Here is a 19,825-nt window from a genome sequence, read left to right on the forward strand (position 1 = left end):
TTTTTGCTTTTCAAATATTTAAAAACATAAGTAATATTTGAACATGGTACAAAGGTGAACAGTGCAAGGGGCCCTTTCTCTTATGTCTCTGTTGCATTCTTGCATTGCTATTAAGAAATACTTGAGGCTGGGTAATTTATAAAGAAAAGAGATTGCACTATTTACAATAGCAAAGACTTGGAACCAACGCAAATACCCATCAATGATAGACTGGATAAAGAAAATGTGGCACATATACACCATGGAATACTATGCAGTCATCAAAAAGAATGAGTTCATGTCCTTTGCAGTAACATGGATGATGCTGGAAGCTATCATTCTTGGCAAACTAACACAGGAACAGAAAACCAAACACCACATGTTCTCACTTATAAGTGGGAGTTGAACAATGATAACACAGGGAGGGGAACATCCCACACTAGGGCCCGTTTGGGGATGGGGGGCGAGGGGAGGGAGAGCATTCGGACAAATACCTAATGCATGTGGAGCTTAAAACCTAGATGATGGGTTGACAGGTGCAGCAAACTGCCATGGCACATGTATACCTATGTAACAAACCTGCACATTCTGCACATGTATCCCAGAACTTAAAGTAAAATTTAAAAACTAAAACAAACAAACAAACAAACAAACAAGATTTAACTGGCTCATGGTTCTGCAGGCTGTGCAAGCATGGAGCCCACATCACTTTGCTTCTTTTTTCCTGTTCCACGGCTCGTCTCCAAAGGTAAGCACTGTAAATTCTTAGCTGTTTCTTCTGATATTTATCTACATACATCTAGAAAGAAATAAAGGAAGGAAGGAAGGGAAGAAAGAAGGGAGAGAAAAAGAAAAAGGAATGTAACACTGTTTCTTGACTTACCAGTTTGAGTCACTATTCCTAGTGATTTATTACTGTGAAATGAGGATCTAGTTCTCTTACACTCTTTCTTTTCTTCCCACTTCCTTTTTCCCTATCCCCTTGATACAGTTATATCACAGTTTTTGGTTAAATTAATATGATTATGATCATATAGTTATTACAGCAGAGCCATATAGTATACTATACTCCCTATCTTGTCCAATATTTGTTTTTCCTGAAAATGATAATTGCCTTTTACCCACTTTGGCTTAACTATCTTTGTGCTTTTTGGCAGATCCTGTTCACAACCTCCCAGGCCATGTAATGCTGGAGATAACTGTGCCTAGTAACGTTGCTACAATGCTGCCATACAGCTGTGCATGGGTGATGCCTGTCATTTTCAATATAACTGTGAACAGTGAAGCAAGATGGAGGTGTGGTATGGTATGAAGTTGTACCTTGACCTAGATGTTAGATTCTGCAACTTATGCAAGGTGATTTTGCAATCATGTATAGTAATGATGTTGAAGTTTCAGGATGACCAGACTGGAAGCAGCAGAGACTTTGAAAATGCCTCTTTAGGCTTCCTGAAGGATATCACTGTAGGCAAGTAGAAGGTCTTCACCACCTTGAGCATGTGTCCTACGAGGACCTGGAGATCTGAGGAGCCACCCTCATCCCCTACCCCAAACAGCTGACATCTTTCTTTCCTTAATTCCTGGCAGCATATCCTTTCAGCTTGCTACAGTGAAATATTGTTTGTATTAGGTTTTTTTTTTTTTTTTTTGACAGAGTCTCATTCTGTCACCAAGGCTGGAATACAGTGGTGAGATCTCAGCTCACTGCAACCTCGATCTCCCGGGTTCAAGCAATCTGCCTGCCTTGGCCTTCCAAAGTGATGGGATTACAGGCCTGAGCCACTGCACCTGGCCCTAAATCATGCTCTTAAAGGCAAGAGGCATGTCTTTTCTTGTTGCCTGGAAGGAACATGGCTATCGCAGTGAACTAGCCTCAACCATGCAGAAGAGAGTGGCATCCTGGAAAGGCTGAGCACCAGAAGGGAAGGAATATGAGTTTCCAACATTGAAGGGTACCCTATTAGCCTTGGCCTTTTTTTTTTTTTTTTTAAAGAGAGGGTCTTGCTATGTTGTCCAGGCTGGCCTAGACCTCCTGGCCTCAAGCAATTCTCCCATCTTGGCCTCCCAAAGTGCTGGGCTTACAAGTGTGGACCACTGTGCCTGGCCATCTAGGCCTTCTAATACTTCTTGTAATATGGAAGAGAAGTACAACTCCATTTTATTTCATTCATTATCAGTAGAATCTGCATCCTGACTAATCCATTACATGTGTTTAATCTGCCATGTTTTATGGGAGGAGATCCCTCATTACATGTAGAATAAAGATTTCTTGTCTTTTTCACATAAAGGAGATAAAAGCCTCAGAAATGTTAAACAGAGAAGGAAGAAACACATCTCTCAGCTGGATGAATAGATTAACTCTTGGCATGCTACCATACTTCCAATTTATTTTATTTTTATTTGCATGGTTCATGGAAGGAAGAAGGAACTTAGAAACTAAAGACTCAGTTCTAGTTTTAGTTTCTCCACTGTGTGACCTTGGGCAATTAATAGAATCTTTGAGTTTTATCATCTATAAAATGATAATAACTAACCACTATTATCCCTTAACCAGAGGGGGACTGTATACCAAATTCTACTTTTGTAATGATGTCTTTAAATATTTGCTTTACAATGAATCTAAGATTAATCTTTAAAATGAATGATTATGTATTTATCTTACTTAAAATGAATGGCATTTAATATGTAAACTTACATGTATTATAATAATATTGATGGGCTGGGGGCAGTGGCTCATGCCTGTAATCCCAGGACTTTGGGAAGCTGAGGTGAACAGATCACTTGAGCTCAGGAGTTCAAGATAAGCCTGGGCAACATAGGGAAACCCCATCTCTATAAAAAAAAATAAATTTAAAAATCTTGGTAGTTGTTATTTATTATATATTTTCCATGTGTCAGGACCTGCAAAGCACTTTAATAATGGTAGTGATATTGATAGTAATGAACTGTTATTGCATGCTTGCTATATGCTATATACTACACTAACTGCTTTATGTGTATTAACTCATATACTCCTTACATCAACCCCTTATGATGTTCTGTTCTTAAGCCCACTTTACAGGTGAGGAAAGTGAGACCGGCAGTGGTTATATAACTTGTCTAAAACAAGGATTCATATCCATGTGCAGGCTGACTTTAAAGCCTTCGCTCTTATGCTGCTATGTTGCTTTCTCACCACCTTTTATAAAATGGATTATATTACTTAAACACTTTTTTTTTTTTTTTTTTAAGAGACAGTCTTGTTCTGTTGCCCCATGATGGAGTATAGTGGTGCAATCATGGCTCACTGCAGCCTTGAACTTCTGGGCTCAAGCGATCCTCCTACCTCAGCCTCCAAAGTAGCTAGGCTGAAGGCTGTATTTCTTTTTAAATAAATTTATCAGGAAAGTGGGCAGGTAAGATTAGAGAATCATAAACTGGACCTTCAACAAAATTTGCCTGTAACTTGAAACTTACTGTTTTGAACCCATGGCCATGACACAACTTAGAAGCATGGAAGGGATGTAGGGTCATCCCTTGTAACCCCCACCCAGCGTGAAAATTCTGTCTGTGATAGCCTGGACAGATGGTCACCCTGCCTGTATTTTAACACCTCACTGGCTGAGCTTTCACTGCCTTTTTAGTGCCTGTGCCACTGTTGGGAAATCTCACCATGTTGGTTTTCAGACTCAGGCCACTGTGTTTCTTGCTGCCTTTGCAAAGCTAAGGCCATCAAGTGGCAGCAAATCTCTCCCTGGCTCTCATCCCTCTCCCTCTTCTGTCTCTCAGCCCCTTTGATAGAAAATTTCATGAAGAAGATGGCATTTGAGCTGAATGTGGAAGGCTGCATGGGATTTCAGTAGGTGGAGATGGGAGAAGGCATGATTAGAGGCACAGGCTGGAAGTTGGCCAGGTGGGGGTGCGGCTGGTGTGCCAGCCTAGCAGTTCATTCAGTGCTTGAGAGCAGGTTCACAGGAAGGTATCTTTGGAATGGCAGGCTGAGGCCTTAATATGAGAAATTGTCTTGAATAGACTCCAAAGTGATTCAACTAAGAATTTTTGCAATTGTGCTTTATGTTGAGAAGTTAACACAGTCCAAATGCCTTATTTATACATGCTTATTTTCATAAAAAGATACTTCCTGTGGTCTGAATATTTGTATCCCCAAGAATTCATATGTTGAAACCTAACCTCCAATGCAATAGTACTACAAGAGGTGGGGTCTTTAGGAGGTGATTAGATCATGAGGACGGAGACCTCATGAATGGGATTAGTGCCCTTATGAGAGGCTGGAGGAAGCTTGTCTTCTCTTTTGCCTTGTGAGAATGCAGCAAGAAGGTGTCATCTCTGATGAGCAAGCCCTCACCAGACACTGAAGCTGCTGGCACCTTGATCTTAGGTGTCCCAGCCTCCAGAACTGTGGACAATACATTTCTATTGTTTATAAATTACCTAGTCTAAGGTGCAGTCATCCCCCCATACCTGTGGATTCTGCATTTGTGGATTCAAGTAACCATGGATCAACAATATTTGGAAAAATTATTGCATTTGTACTAAAAATGTACAGAATATTCTCATCATTATTCCTTAAACAACACAGCATGATGATCATTTACCTAACATTTACATTGTATTACATTTTATAAGTAATCTACCTATGATTTAAATTATATGAAAGGACGTACATAGGTTATATGCAAATACTACACCATTTTTTTAACAGGGATTTGAGCATCATCGAGTTTTGGTATCCACAGGAGGTTCTGGAACCAGTCCCCCACAGGTATCAAGGGATGAGTGCATTTTGTTATAGCCACTCAAAAGGACTAAGACAATACTCTCCAAAGAGGCATGTTAAGTAGATTTACTGATGAGTTATCTGTACAAGGTCGCAGCAGCCTGTCCCTTGCGTCAGGTTTTGCCAGGAGGACCACTTCTCTTTCTAGTACATCATGCCGCCTGTCTCTCTGATTGTCCCTTTCTTCCAGCTTATTTAATAAGAGTATTCTCCACTTCATTTTGTGTTGCTGATCATGAAATTGAGTGCTCCCAATTATATGACAGGTGAGCAAGAAGAACCTTACTTAGAGCCAGAGGGGAAGGTCACAATTAAGATCTTTAAGAACTTTGAAAAAGACATCCCTGCAGAATGGCTATGACAGCTGCTGCTCATTGAGATTAGGAACCATTGGCTTGAAACCAGCTAGTGCTGAACAGCGGGACTTCCTGCTCTGCTCCAAAGTGTTTATTTCATTCCACAGTGGCTGCCGAAATGCAGCCTCTAGGAATCCTGCCTTAAATGTGCCCCTGGAGACCCTGGGCTATTAAAGGTTATTGCTAGTGGTCCTCTGTCTAGGAAATGATTCCAGTTCTACATTATACATCTTTGAGTTGGCTTAAAGCACTGCATATGTTACGACAAAGTGTTGCAGTGATGTATATGTTTGTTTTGGTAACCCATATAGTCATTTTTCAGGAAAATTATGTTGGGGACATTATAGCACATAACCCAAGGAAGCAAATGTTCACCCATCAGATTTTTTCTTTTTAGAATAAACCCTTAGAGTAACTGTCACATGTATATGTTTCTGTTTTCCAAACAGTGTCCAGATAACCTTTAGCTCATACCAATATACCCTTAAAATGGTAATATCTATGAATGATTCAATTACATTAATAGCCCCCAATGCCTCTTGTGGAACTAGTTTCAATTTTATTTTTTTAATTTATCATTTCTTTCTTTATCTTTAGAGATAGGGTTTTGCTTTGTTGCCCAGGATAGTCTCAAACTCCTGGCTTCAAGAGATCCTCCTGCCTCAGCCTCCCAAAGTGCTGGCATTACAGGTGTGAGCCACTGCGCCAGGCCTGAAATTTTCTTATATTGCTCAAAGGTTAGATAAAATCCTAATTTTTGAATTCTGTTACCATGAAACAGACCCTGCATTATATATACTTAGAATACATGACATCCCATGTACCACACTACACTCCTTTTCACATTTGTAAATTAAATCAATAATCAAACGAGGCATTCTCATCCCCCCTCCCTTTTTAGTGTGCTGTAGTCCCTTTGCTAATCTTTAGAATGTGTGCGGTGTTTTCTTGGGAACTATAATAGGGCTGATATTCTATATGGCTAGCCTTACTTGACCCAACCCTAGCCATTCACAAACAATGGACATTCATGGTATATTTTTCACTTCCCTGCTTGCTCTCTGAGCAATGAACTGTGCAGTAGGATATGTCTTTATGAGGTCCTTCTAGTTAAACCTGGTATTTTCTTTGTGCTGATATTCTCTCCCTTGAGATACAGCCTTTTGCTGATGCTAAAGGTTTGTGGCAGTCTTCATTTAGGCTTGTTCTTATTTTTGGATACAGCTAATATAAGCATAAGGTTTCTGTCAGATGAAATTTAGAGGCACTCTGTATTTCTGTTTAGAATATTAAAAACACAGGGCTGTTTCTACAGCATTTGTAAATGCAGCACCTCCTTGCTTACAAAACAATCACAAGATCCTCTGAACCATGCAAAGTCTCCCAGAGAAATCTCCAGGGTAGCAGATTGCAAACTCTGGCTTCGAGATAACTGTTCCTCACCTCTCGTCTCACAGCCAAACATTATTATCAGCTAGAACAAGAAGTTCTTTAAAAATGTAATTGTAGCTGTTTTTATTTTGATTCTGTACATAAAAATTTAATTATTTAATTATTATTATTTTTTTTAGAGATAAGGTCTTGCTCTGTTTCCCGGGCTGGAGTGCAGTGGTGAAATCATAGCTCATTGCAACCTTGAGCTTCTGGGATCAGGCTATGTTTCTGCCTCAGCCTCCTGAGTAGCTGAGACTACAGGTGTGCATTACTGCATCTGGCTAATATTTTTATATTTATATTTTTATTTTTTGAGATGGAATCTTGCTCTGTCACCCAGGCTGGAGTGCAGTGGCGCAATTTTGGCTCACTGCAATCTTCATCTCCTGGGTTCAAGCAATTCTCCTGCCTCAGCCTCCCAAGTAGCTGGGATTACAGATGTGTGCCACCACGCCCAGCTAATTTTTTTTGTTATTTTTTAGTAGAGATGGAGTTTTACCATGTTAGCCAGGCTGGTCTCGAACTCCTGCTTTCAAGTGATCTGCCTCCCAGAGTGCTAGGATTACGGACGTGAGCCACTGCATGCAGCCGATAATTTTATTTTTTGTAGAGATGGGGTCTCACTTTGTTGTCCAGGCTGGTCTCAAAGTTCTGGCTTCAAGTGATTCTCCCACCTTGGCTTCCTAAAGTGCTGGAATTAGAGGCATGAGCTACTGTGCCTAGACTGTACACAAAATTTTAAAAATGCCTACCAGTTCCTTAATTCTGGTTGCTAGCACATACCACAGAGCAATGCAGATAGGGATGGGCAGGACTGATGTAAAAATGAAAGCAAAGAAGCCAAGGTAGTGAAGTGATTGCAAAGTTATGAATTTCGTTCCCAAGGAAACCTATACAATGAAAGTATTTCCATTGGGAATATTTGTTTTTACTTATTTTTCCTCATTACAAAAGTAAATAATATTTATATAGCCATTTTGGAAAAAATAGAAAAGTAGTTCTCACCCTCAATCTCAATACCCGTGTAATAACTACTGTTAATCTTATTTCATATCCTTTCTGTATTTTCTTCTACACATCTATGTAGTTCACAAAAATGAAATGATTCACTTTCAATTGCTCTTAAAGCTTTTGTGTTATAAAACAACACTAATTTATAACTTAACGTGAGTTATCACAAGGTGAACACATTTGTAACCAATACCCACATAAAGAAATAGAACCTTGTCAGTCATTCCAGGAATTCCCGAATCTGCCCTATCAACAGCTCAAACCACCTGGATTCCCACATGAGTAGTCACTGCTTTGGCTTTTATCATAGGTTAACGTTTTATCATTTATAACTTCTACACATATGTTATAGGCCCCATCATACATTGTTATTTTTTTTTCTTTAAACTGTCAATTATCTCTTAAAGAGATTTTTAAAAAACCACTTTTATATTTACCCACATATTAACTGTTTCTGGTGCTCTTCATTTCTTTGTATTGATCAGATTTCTGTCTGTTATATTTGTCTTTGTTCCAGAAGGACTTTAACATTTCCTGAGGTGCAGGTCTACAGCTAGTAAATTCTTTCAGTTTTCTATGCCTGAAAAAGTCTTTATTTCACTTTTGTTTTTTGAGATATTTTTGCTGGGTATAAAATTATAGGATGACAGCTTTTTTTCCTCCTCTAGTACTTAAAAATTGTTGTTTCATTGTATTCTGGGATGTATTATTTTCAAGATATATTTATTATCAAGAAGTCAGTTGTATTCTTGTCTTTGTTCCTCTTCTGTTTATAAGACTATCTTTTTCACCAGTGTTAAGCAATTTGACTATGATATGCCTTGGTAAAGGTTCTTGTGCTTTGGGTTCATTGAGCTTCTTGGATCTGTGGGTTCAGTAATTTTAACCAAACTTGAAAAATTTTCAGCCATTATTTCTTAAAAAATTTTTTTTGGCCCTACTTCCTTCTGTTTTCTGTCCTTTGGGGACTCCATTTTTAGGCTGCTGGAAGTTATCTCACTGCTCAGTGATGCTTCACTTATTTTTTTCAGTCTTTTTTTCCTGTGTGTTTCATTTTGTATAATTTCAGTTGCTATATCCTCAAGTTCATTACTCTTTTACAGTAATATGCTGTTCATTTGGTCCAATGTGTTTTTAAAATCTCTTATGTTGTAGTTTTTATCTCTAGAAATTCATTTGGATCTTTATAAAAAAATCTACCTTTCATATCTCTGTATGCTCAATCTTCCTTCTGCTTCATTGAATATATGGACTATAATTATAACTGTTTTACATCCTTATCTACTAATTCTATCTTTTTTGTGTAATTTCTCTGCTCATTATGGAAACAGTTTAATTATTTTGATGCTTGGTTTTAAGTTTTGTTAGCTGGGATCAGAGCAACTTTTGTTCTAGGACTGATTTTGCCTCACTACACAATGCCTCATGAATTTTGAGGTTGTCCACTCTGGTAGATGAGACTATGGACTTTTTCTGGTTCTATGCAAGCTCCAGAAATGTTTATCTTACTTGTTTTAAGTGGTTCTTTTCCAAGCTTTGGGTAGTTGCCTTACACACATGTGCTGATGAATACTCAAGGGGTGCCGCATGCACATGTCTGGAGCTCTCTCTGGGCACCTCTCTCCTCACCAGTACTTTGCTCGGTGGACCCTAGCCACATGACTTCCATGAACTCCCAGCATTGCCTTCTCAACTCAGGGAGACTGGAGGGTCCCCCATCTCTGTATTCTGGCCTGAATATTCTCTCCAGGGAGTAAGCTGGGGCAATTTTACCCCTCTCTCAGGGATCACTATTATTTGAAGCCAGATATCCAATGTCTGAAAACAGGATTTGTTTCCTTCCACGTATTTGGTCTAGTATTTTAGTTCTTTTGGGCAGGAAGGTAATCTGGTTCCTGTATTGAGTCCTAATCAGAAGCAGAAGTCCTTATCCTGACTTTTTACAGTGATCACTTCCTTATGTTACTTTGTAGTTTTATCACCTCAGTGTACATTTCTAGATGCTATAGTTTAGTCTTGCCTCCTAAAAGTTATTATATATCTTTTAAATCTCTTAATACACAGAATCCTTCTCCATCCCTTTCTTTTTCTTTCATTTTATCTATTGAAGACCTGTACCATTTGATCTATAGTTTCCCACTGTCTGGAATTTGCTGATGCACATTTGTGGTGCAGTTCAACACATTGTTGTAGTCTTTTGTATTTCTTGCAAATGAGTAGCTGAATCCAGAGGTTTGATCAGACTTGGGTTCAATACCTTTGGCAGGACTATAGGGCTGCTGTACTCTTTCATTAGGAGGCACATAATTTCTGATTGTCTCTCTTTTTGTAATACTAGCAGCCATTAATTCTACATGCCTACACTTATTAATTCATCGGGGATGGAAAAATGGTGGTATTTGAATTCTTTAATTTTTTCATTTATTAGAGTACCTTTATAAAGAGACACATATCCTCATTAGTATTTGATTACCCATGGTATGTTTTATACAGGAAGGCAGAATAAATGCTTCATTTAAGATAATGAATTGGTTTCATATCATTCTCTCAAGGTTACCCATTAGTTTTTTAAAAATCATTTTAAATATCATTATTAACTCACTGATTGATGGGTTTTAATCAATTGCAATTATTATCCTTTAGAAGCTCAAATTTTCCCATCTCTGGCTGATGGAAGCCTCTTCAAATTGGCACTGAGTCCTTTTTACACCTTAGTAGCTTGGTAACTCCCTCTTTTCCAGTATAAGACAATGCTCCAGGCCCATCTCCCACACATTTTTTGCCCCAAATCAGGAATCAACATTTTCCCCAAGAAGTTTTAGTTTTATTTAGTGGAAAATAGTATTTCAACCAATCTGGGTGCTAGGGATAATCAATGCTATTAGGCTGGTCATCATCTTCAGGCTCCTTTAGTGAACAGAGCTAAGATATTATATATATGTGTACATTTTTTTCTTTTAAAAGATAAAATACATTTGGGAGGCCAAGGTGGGTGGATTGCCTGAGCTCAGGAGTTCAAGATCAGCCTGGGCAACACAGTGAAACCCCGTCTCTACTAAAAATATGAAAACTTAGCCAGACATGGTGGTGCACACTTGTAATCCCAGCTACTCAGGAGGCTGAGGTGGGAGAATCGCTGGGACCTGGGAGGTGGAGCTTGCAGTGAGCCGAGATCACGCCACTGTATTCCAGCCTGGGCTACAAAGCAAGACTCCATCTCAAAAAACAAACAAACAAACAAATAAAGAAACAAAATCCAAACCAAAAAAGAGATAAAATACAGTTACTCATCACTTAAACAATGGGGATACATTCTGAGAAGTAAGTTGTTAGGCTATTTCGTCACTGTGAACATCACAGAGTGTACTTACACAAACCTTGATGGTACAGCCTAGGTTTGGACATATCACATACCCAGGCTATGTGAAATGGACACATGTCTAGGTTGTGTGATATGTCCTAATACTCCTGAGCTACAAACTATACAGCATGATACTGTACTGAGTACTGTAGGCAGTTGTACCAGAGTGGTAAGTTTCTGTGTATCCAAACATAGGAAAAGTTACAGTAGAAATATGATATGAAAACTCCATTATAATCTCCTGGGACAATCGTCATACATGTGGTCTGTTGTTGACCAAAACATTGTTATGTAGTGCATGACTGTATCTTCTGAGTTCAGATTGATACATCTAATTCATAACCACAGAGTTATAAAATTCAACCTCTTCTATATCACATTTTTACCTCCTTTCTTTTATACCAAGAATCTTGTTTCTCAACGACACAAGATATGAAAGAGTTAGAATATAATAATAATTTACTTAATCCCATGTTTACACAAAATAACCTCAGAATAATAGTAATACCACTTCCACCAATGTTATTACTGAGAGCAGTTAAAACACGTCTTTGCAGCTGGGCACGGTGGCTCATGCCTGTAATCCCAGCACTTTGGGAGGCCAAGGTGGGCAGATCACAAGGTCAGGAGTTAGAGACGAGCCTGTCCAACATAGTGAAACCCTGTATCTACTAAAAATACAAAAAAATTAGCTGGGCATGATGGCGCACACTTGTAGTCCCAGCTACTCGGGAGGCTGAGGCAGGAGAATCGTTTGTACCTCGGAGGAGGAGGTTGCAGTGAGCTGAGACCACTCCATTGCACTTTACCTGGGCAACAGAGTGAGACTCTGTCTCAAAACAAAAAACAAAAAACAAAACAAACAAACAAAAAATTGTTGCATATTGTATCCTCATTCTACCCCTCTTTAAGAATAATTATCTACATTGTTTGAACATCAGCCGTTGCATACTATAATCTTCCCCTTTTAGCTCTCATTTAGTATTAGTTATATAACTAATACTGTAACTGAATGTTTATATAACTAATACTGTAACTGCATGTTTATTACTCATCACCAGTCATTATGTTAAATGTTTCTTTAGTCATTTTGCATGGCTGAAGCTCATTCTGTAGTATGTTTCTCAAAAAGAGTTCATGGGACCAATATTGCCTACTTTTTGTTTGCATATGTTGATAACAGTTTATGCCCTTTGCACTTGAATGTCAGTTTTGCTGCATATAAAATCCTTGGCTTGCATTTTCTTTCTTTGAGTATCTTAAATATGTGCTCCATTTGCTTCTGGAGAAACACTGGTATAGAAATGCTTCAGGATAATCTAATTTTCTTTTTCTTATAACTCATTCACTGTTTGATTAGATGTCAAAGGATTTTTCTTTTTTTTCTTTAAAGTCTAGTAGTTGTATTTGAATATTTTGTGATATTGGTCATTCTGGGTCAATATTCTCAGGTACATGGTGGTTTTTTTGTTTTGTTTTGTTTTGTTTTTTGGGCATTTTTGTTTTTGTCTTTGAGACAGGGTCTTGCTGTGTTGCCCAGGCTGAAGTATGGTGGCAGTGTCTTGGCTCTCTGCAACCTCTGCATCCAGGCTCAAGCAATCCTCCTGCCTCAGCCTCCTGAGTAGCTGGAACCACAGGCAAGCACCACTATGTGTGGCTAATTTTTGTATTTTTTTGTAGAGATGGGGTTTCACCATGTTGCCCGGGCTGGTCTTCAACTCCTGGACTCAAGTGATCCTCCCACCTCAGCCTCCCAAAGTGCTGGGATTGCAGGTGTCAGCCACCGTGCCTGGCCTGCATGGTGTGTTAATTTTTTTTTTTTTTTTTTTTTTTAATTTTAAGGCCAGGCACGGTGGCTCATGCCTGTAATCCCAGCACTTTGGGAGGCTGAGGCAGGAAGATCACCTGAGGTTGGGAGTTTGAGACCAGCCTGACCAACATGGAGAAACCCTGTCTCTACTAAAAATACAAAATTAGCCGGGCATGGTGGCGCATGCCTGTAATCCTAGCTACTCGGGACGCTGAAGCAGGAGAATTGCTTGAACCTGGGAGGTGGAGATTGCGGTGAGTCGAGATTGTGCCATTGCACTCCAGCCTGGGCAACAAGAGTGAAACTCCATCTCAAAGAAAAAAAAATTTTTTTTAATAAAATGGGTGCATAATAGGTGTATATGTTCATGGGGCACACACGATGTTCTGATACAGGCATACATTGTGTAGTAATCACATCAGAGTAGTTGGGGTATCCATTACCTTAGCATTTATTGTTTCTTTGTGTTAGGAACATTTCAATTCCATTCTTGTAGTTATTTTTAAATATACAATAAATTATTATTGACTATAATCACCCTGTTGTACTATCAACAGCTAGATCTTGTTCATTTTATCTAACTATATTTTTGCACCCAACATGATGTGTTCTTTTAAAATATAGTTTCAGAGGTTTTATTTTTAATTTGAAGAAAGTTTTCTTAAATTACAGTATTTTGGCATTTGTTTTGTTCTCTTGTTTTAGTTTTCTTCTTTGGAGACTCCTGTTACCCATATTTTGAATCTTCTTTGGCTCTCTTCAATATTTGTTAGTTTCTCTCTCATCATTTAAATCATTTGAAAATTTCTTTTTAAAATAGACTTTATTTAACAATTTTATTATTATTTTTAAATTTCAATAGATTTTTCGGGGACAAGTGGTGTTTGGTTACATGAATAAGTTCTTTAGTGGTGATTTCTGAGATTTTGATCTGAGATTTTGGTGCACTCATCACCCGAGCAGTGTATGCTGTACCCAGTGCGTAGTCATTTGTGTTTACCCTTCACCCTCCTCCCACCCTTCCCCACAAGAACCCAAAGTCCTTTGTATCATTCTTATGCCTTTGAGTCCTCATAGCTTAGCTCCCACTTACAAGTGAGAACATACGACGCTTGGTTTTCCATTCCTGAGTTACTTCACTTAGAATAATGGTCTCCATTTCCATCCAGATTGCTGCAAATGCCATTAATTCATTCCTTCTCATGGCTGAGTAATATTCCATGTTGTGTGTGTACACACACACACACACACACACACACACACACAAACATTTTCTTTGTCCATTCATTGATTGATGGACATTTGGGCTAGTTCCATATTTTTGCAATTGCAAATTGTGCTGCTACAAACGTGTGTGCAAGTACCTTTTTCGTCTAATGACTTCTTTTCCTCTGGGTGGGATTGCTGGATTAAATGGTATATCTACTTTTAGTTCTTTAAGAAATCTCCACACTGTTTTCCACAGTGGTTGTACTAGTTTACATTCCCACCCTTGTGTTCCCTTTTTACCACATCCATGCCAACATCTATTATTTTTTGATTATGGCCATTATTGCAGGAGTAAGGTGGTATTTCATTGTGGTTTTGATTTGCACTTCCCTGATCGTTAGTGATATTGAGCATTTTTTTTCATGTTTTTTGGCCATTTGTATATCTTCTTTTGAGGATTGTCTGTTCATATCCTTAGCCCACTTTTTGATGAGCTTCTTTTTTTTCTTGCTGATTTGTTTGAGTTCCTTGTAGATTCTGAATCTACATCTGTCCTTTGTCAGATGTAAAAATTTAGCCCTTTGTCAGATGTATAGATTGTGAAGATTTTCTCCCACACTGTGGGTTGTCTGTTTACCCTGCTGATTATTTCTTTTGCTGTGTGAAGTTTTTTGCTTAATTAAGTTCCATTTATTTACCTTTCTTTTTGTTGTGTTTGCTTTTGGGTTCTTGGTCATGAAATCTTTGCCTAAGCCAATATCTGGAAGGGTTTTTTTCAATGTTATCTTCTAGAATTTTTATGGTTTCATGTCTTAGATTTAAGTCTTTGCACCATCGTGATGATTTTGTGTAAGGTGAGAGATGAGATCCAGTTTTATTCTTCTAAATGTGTCTTGCCAATTATCCCAGCACCATTTGTTGAATAGGGTATCCTTTACCCATTTTATGTTTTTGTTTGCTTTGTCAAATATCAGTTGGTTGTAAGTATTTGGCTTTATTCCTGGGTTCTCTGTGATGTTCTGTTGGTCTATGTGCCTATTTTTATACCAGTACTATGCTGTTTTGGTGACTATGGCCTTATAATATAGTTTGAAGTTGGGTATTGTGATGCCTCCTGATTTGTTCTTTTTGCCAAGTCTTGCTTTGACTATGTGGGCTCTTTTTTGGTTCCATATGAATTTTAGGATCATTTCTTCTAATTCTGTGAAGAATGATGGTGGTATTTTAATAATAATTGCATTGAATTTGTAGATTCAGTAGGTAGTATGGTCATTTTCACAATATTGATTCTACCCATGCACGAGCGTGGGATGTGTTTCCATTTGTTTGTGTCATCTACAATTTCTTTCAGTAGTGTTTTGTAGTTTTCTTTGTAGATGTCTTTCACCTCCTTGACTAGGTATATTCCTAAGTATTTTATTTTTTGAGTGCTTGATTTGATTCTCAGCTTGATTGCTGTTGGTGTATAGCAGTGCTGTTGATTTGCGTACAGTAATTTTGTATCTTGACACTTTACTGAATTCATTTATCAGTTCTAGGAGCTTTTTGAATGAGTCTTTAGGGTTTTCTAGATGTGTAATGATATCATCAATGAACAGCAACAGTTTGACTTCCTCTTTACTGATTTGGATGCCCTTTATTTCTTTCTCTTTCTGATTGCTCTGGCTAGGATTTCCAGATTGCTCTGGCTAGGATTTCCCCATTCAGTATAATGTTGGCTGTGGGTTTGTCATAGATGGGTTTTACTACCTTCAAGTATGTCCCTTCTATGTCAATTTTGCTGAGAATTTTAGTCATAAAGGATATGTTGGATTTTGTCAAAAGCTTTTTCTGTGTCTATGGAGATGATTCATGTGACTTTTGCTTTTAATTCTGTTTATATGGTGTATTACATTTATCGGCTTGCATATGTAAAACCATCCCTGCATCCCTGGTATTAAACCCACTTGATCATGGTGGATAATCTTTTTGATATGCTGTTGTATTTAGTTAGCTAGTATTTTGTTGCGGATTTTTGCATCTGTGTTCATCAGGGATATTGGTCTGTAGTTTTTTGTTGTTGTTATGTCCTTTCCTGGTTTTCATATTAGGGTGATACTGGCTTCATAGAATGATTTAGGGAGGATGCCCTCTTTCTTTGTCTTTTGGAATAGTGTCAATAAGATTAGTACCAATTCTTCCTTGAATATCTGATAGAATTCATCTGTAAATCTATCTGATCCTGGACTTTTTTGTTGGCAATTTTTGAAATTACCACTTCAATCTTGCTGCTTGTTATTGGTCTGTTCAGAGTTTCTATTCTTTCCTGGTTTAATCTAGGATGATTATATATCTCCAGGAATTTATTAATCTCCTCTAGATTTTCTAGTTTGTGTGTGTAAAGGTTTTCATAGTAACCTTGAATGATCTTTTGTATTTCTGTGGTGTGGGTTGTAATATCTCCTGTTTCATTTCTCTTTTTTTTTTTTTTTTGAGACAGAGTCTCGCTCTGTTACCCAGGCTGGAGTGCAGTGGCACAATCTTGGCTCACTGGAAGCTCCGCCTCCTGGGTTCACGCCATTCTCCTGCCTCAGCCTCCCAAGTAGCTGAGACTACAGGTGCCTGCCACCACACCTGGCTAATTTTTGTATTTTTAGTAGAGATGGGGTTTCATCATGTGAGCCAGGATGGTCTCGATCTCCTGACCTCGTGATCTGCCCGCCTTGGCCTCCCAAAGTGCTGGGATTACAGGTGTAAGCCACCATGCCTGGCCTCTTGTTTAATTTCTAACTGAGTTTACTTGATTATTCTTTTTTCTTTTCTTGGCTAATCTTGCTAATGGTCTATCAATTTTATATACCTTTTCAAAGAACCAACTTTTTGTTTTATTTATCTTTTGTATTGTTTATTTTGTTTCAATTTCATTTGGTTCTGCTCTGATCTTTGCTATTTATTTTATTCTGCTGGGTTTGGGTTTGGTTTATTCTTGTTTCTCTAGTTCTTTGAGGTGTGACCTTAGATTGTCTATTTGTGCTCTTTCAGACTTTTTGATGTAGGCATGCAATGCTATGAACTTTCCTTTTAGCACTGCTTTTGCTGTATTTCAGAGGTTTTGATAGGTTGTGTCACTATTATTGTTCAGTCCAAATAATTTTAAATTTCCATCCTGATTTCATTGTTGACCCAATGATCATTCAGGAGCAGGTTATTTAATTTTCATGTGTTTGCATGGTTTTGAGGGTTCCTTTTGGAGTTGATTTCCAATTTTATTCCTCTGTGGTCTGAGAGAGTACTTGATATAATTTTGATTTTCTTAAATTTATTGAGACTTGTTTTGTGGCCCATCACATGGTCTATCTTAGAGAATGTTTTGTGTGCTGGTGACTAGTATGTATCTTCTGCAGTAGTTGGGTAGAATGTTCTGTAAATAACTGTGAAGTACATTTGTTTTAGGGTATAATTTAAGTCCATTGTTTCTTTGTTGATTTTTTTTTTTGAGATGGAGTTTCACTCTTGTTGCCCAGGCTGGAGTGCTGCTGGGCTCCAGGCTGGTACTGGGGAGTGTCTGCAAAGAGTCCTGTGATATGTCTTCAGGTCTCTCAGCTGTGGATACCGGCACCTCCTCTAGTGGAGGTAGCAGGGGAGTGAAGCGGACTGTGTGAGGGTCCTTGGTTGCGTTTTTGTTTGGTGTGCTGGTTTTGTGTTGGTTGATCTCTAGCCAGGAGGTGGTGCTTTCAAGACAGCATCAGCTGTGGTACTATAGAAAGGATACAAATTTGCCCTAGGGTTGCCTGGATAAGCATTTGGGGTTCTCAGGTGATGGGCAGGGCCATAGAGTTCCCAAGAGATTATGTCCTTTGGCTTCTGCTACCAGGGCAGGTAGAGAAAGACCATCAGGTGGGGGCAGGGTTAATTGTATCTGAGCTCAGACTCTTGTTGGGTAGGGCTTGCTGTGACTGCTGTGGGGGATGAGGGTGTGGGTCTCAGGCCAATGGAGTTATGGTCCCAGGGGGATTATGGCTGCCTCTGCTGTGTCATACAGGTCACCAGGGAAGTGGGGGAAAGCCAACAGTGACAAGTGTTACCCAGCTCCTACGCAACTGAAAATGCTGGTCTCACTGTCAGCATGCTCCCCCAACAACATCGAGTTTATTTCCAGGCAGCAGGCGAGCAGGGCTGAGAACTTGTCCAGGCTACAAGCCTCCCTGCTGAGAACACAAGCAGGGCTTTTGGGTTTTATGCCTCCCTGCCTGCCACAGCTTCTGTGCTTGTATCTGCACTCCCCATTTGACCCCTTACCCAGATTCTGTCCAGGAAACTTCACGTTCAGTAGAAATTGTTATAAAATTCAACTGGAAGTTTCCTTCTCCCTGTGGTCTTTCCTCAGTTCCACTGGCAGCCCTCCCCAAGGACTCCTGCAAGATAAAGACAGAAATGGCTTCCCTGAGGACTGAGAGTGCCCACAGGGCTCTTGCTGCTGCATTCTCTACCCCTATATTTTGTGTGGCTCTCTGCATTTGTCTCAGCTCCAGGTAAGGTCAAATCCTTCTCTTATGATCTGGACCTTCAGGTTTCCTAGTGAGGGTATGTGTTTGGGGGCAGACAGTCACCCTCTCACACTTTGGCACTCACAGTTTATTGGCTGTCTCATGGAGCCTGCAGTCTCAAGCTGCTTCCTTCAAAGGGTCTGTGGATTCTCTCAGCTTTCCTGGTACATTCCTGCAGTAGTTCTTGGAGCAAAAGTTCATGATGTGAGTCTCCACATGCTGCTTTGTCTGTCTGAGAGGGTGCTGCAAGTTAGTCCTGCTTCTTATCTGCCATTTTCAAACTTAATTTTTTTTAGAGCAGTGTTAGGGTCACAGAAAAATGGAGAGGAAAGTAGAGAGAGTTCCCACATATGCCCCTTCTTACCCCATGTATCCTCCCTCACTAGGAGCATCAGCACCAGAGTGGTACATTGGTTAGACTTGATGAAGCTACACCCACACTTTGTTATCACCTATAGTCCATAGTTTAGGGTTCACTCTTGATGTTGTCCATTTATGGGTCCTAACAAATGTATAATTACATATGTCCACTATTATAGCCTCATGCAGAACATTTCACTGTCCCCAAAATCTGTGCTATGCCTATTCATCCTTCCCTTCCTTCCTCCCCTCTAACTCCTGGTGACCACTGATCATTTTACTGTCTTCATAGTGCTGTCTTTTCCAGAATGTCATATAGTTGGAATCATACACTATGTAGCCATTTCAGATTGGCTTCATTCAGTTAATAAGATACATTTAAGATTCTTTCATGTCTTTTCATGGCTTGATAGTTATTGCTGAATAATATTCCTTTGTAAGGATGTGCCACAGTTTATTTATCCATTCATCTACTGAAAGACATCTTGGTTGCTTCCCAGTTTTGACAATTATGCACAAAGCTGCTATAAACATTGGTGTGTCGGTTTTTGTGTAGACATATGTTTTAAACTCATTTGAGTAAGTAACCAAGGAGTGTGATTGCTGGATTGTATGGTAAGAGTATGTTTAGTTTTGTAAGAAACTGCCACACTGTCTTCCAAAACAGCTGTACCATTTTGTGTTCCAAACAGCAATGAATATTCCTGTTGCTCCATGTCCTCTCCAGCATTTGGTGTTGTGTTGTGTTGTGGTTTTTTTTTTTTTTTTTTTGCCATTCCAATAGATGTGTAGTGGTATCTCATTGTTATTTAAATTTGCAATTCCCTAGTGACATATGATATGGAGCATCTTTTCATATGCTTATTTGCCATCTGTGTATCTTCTTTGGTGAGAGGCATCTTCAGGTCTTTTGCTAATTTTTAATTGAGTTTCTCTCTCTCTCTCTCTCTCTCTCTCTCTCTCTCTCCTTGCTTCCTTCTCTCCCCCTCCCTTGCCCTCCCC

General features: G+C 39.0%; 1 long non-coding RNA gene across 1 annotated transcript in view; it reads left to right on the forward strand.

The window, feature by feature from the left end:
• The first annotated feature begins 1,148 nt into the window (after positions 1 to 1,148).
• The window catches only part of LOC135965125 (uncharacterized), a 70,665-nt gene continuing 51,988 nt past the window's right edge, over positions 1,149 to 19,825 (forward strand). The window contains exon 1 of the long non-coding RNA XR_010577992.2: positions 1,149 to 1,285. This is a non-coding gene — a long non-coding RNA (uncharacterized lncRNA). The remainder of the gene's footprint in view (positions 1,286 to 19,825) is intronic.

The sequence above is a fragment of the Macaca fascicularis genome, chromosome 9 (assembly GCF_037993035.2).
Source record: "Macaca fascicularis isolate 582-1 chromosome 9, T2T-MFA8v1.1".
NCBI classification, from domain to species: Eukaryota; Metazoa; Chordata; class Mammalia; order Primates; family Cercopithecidae; genus Macaca; species Macaca fascicularis.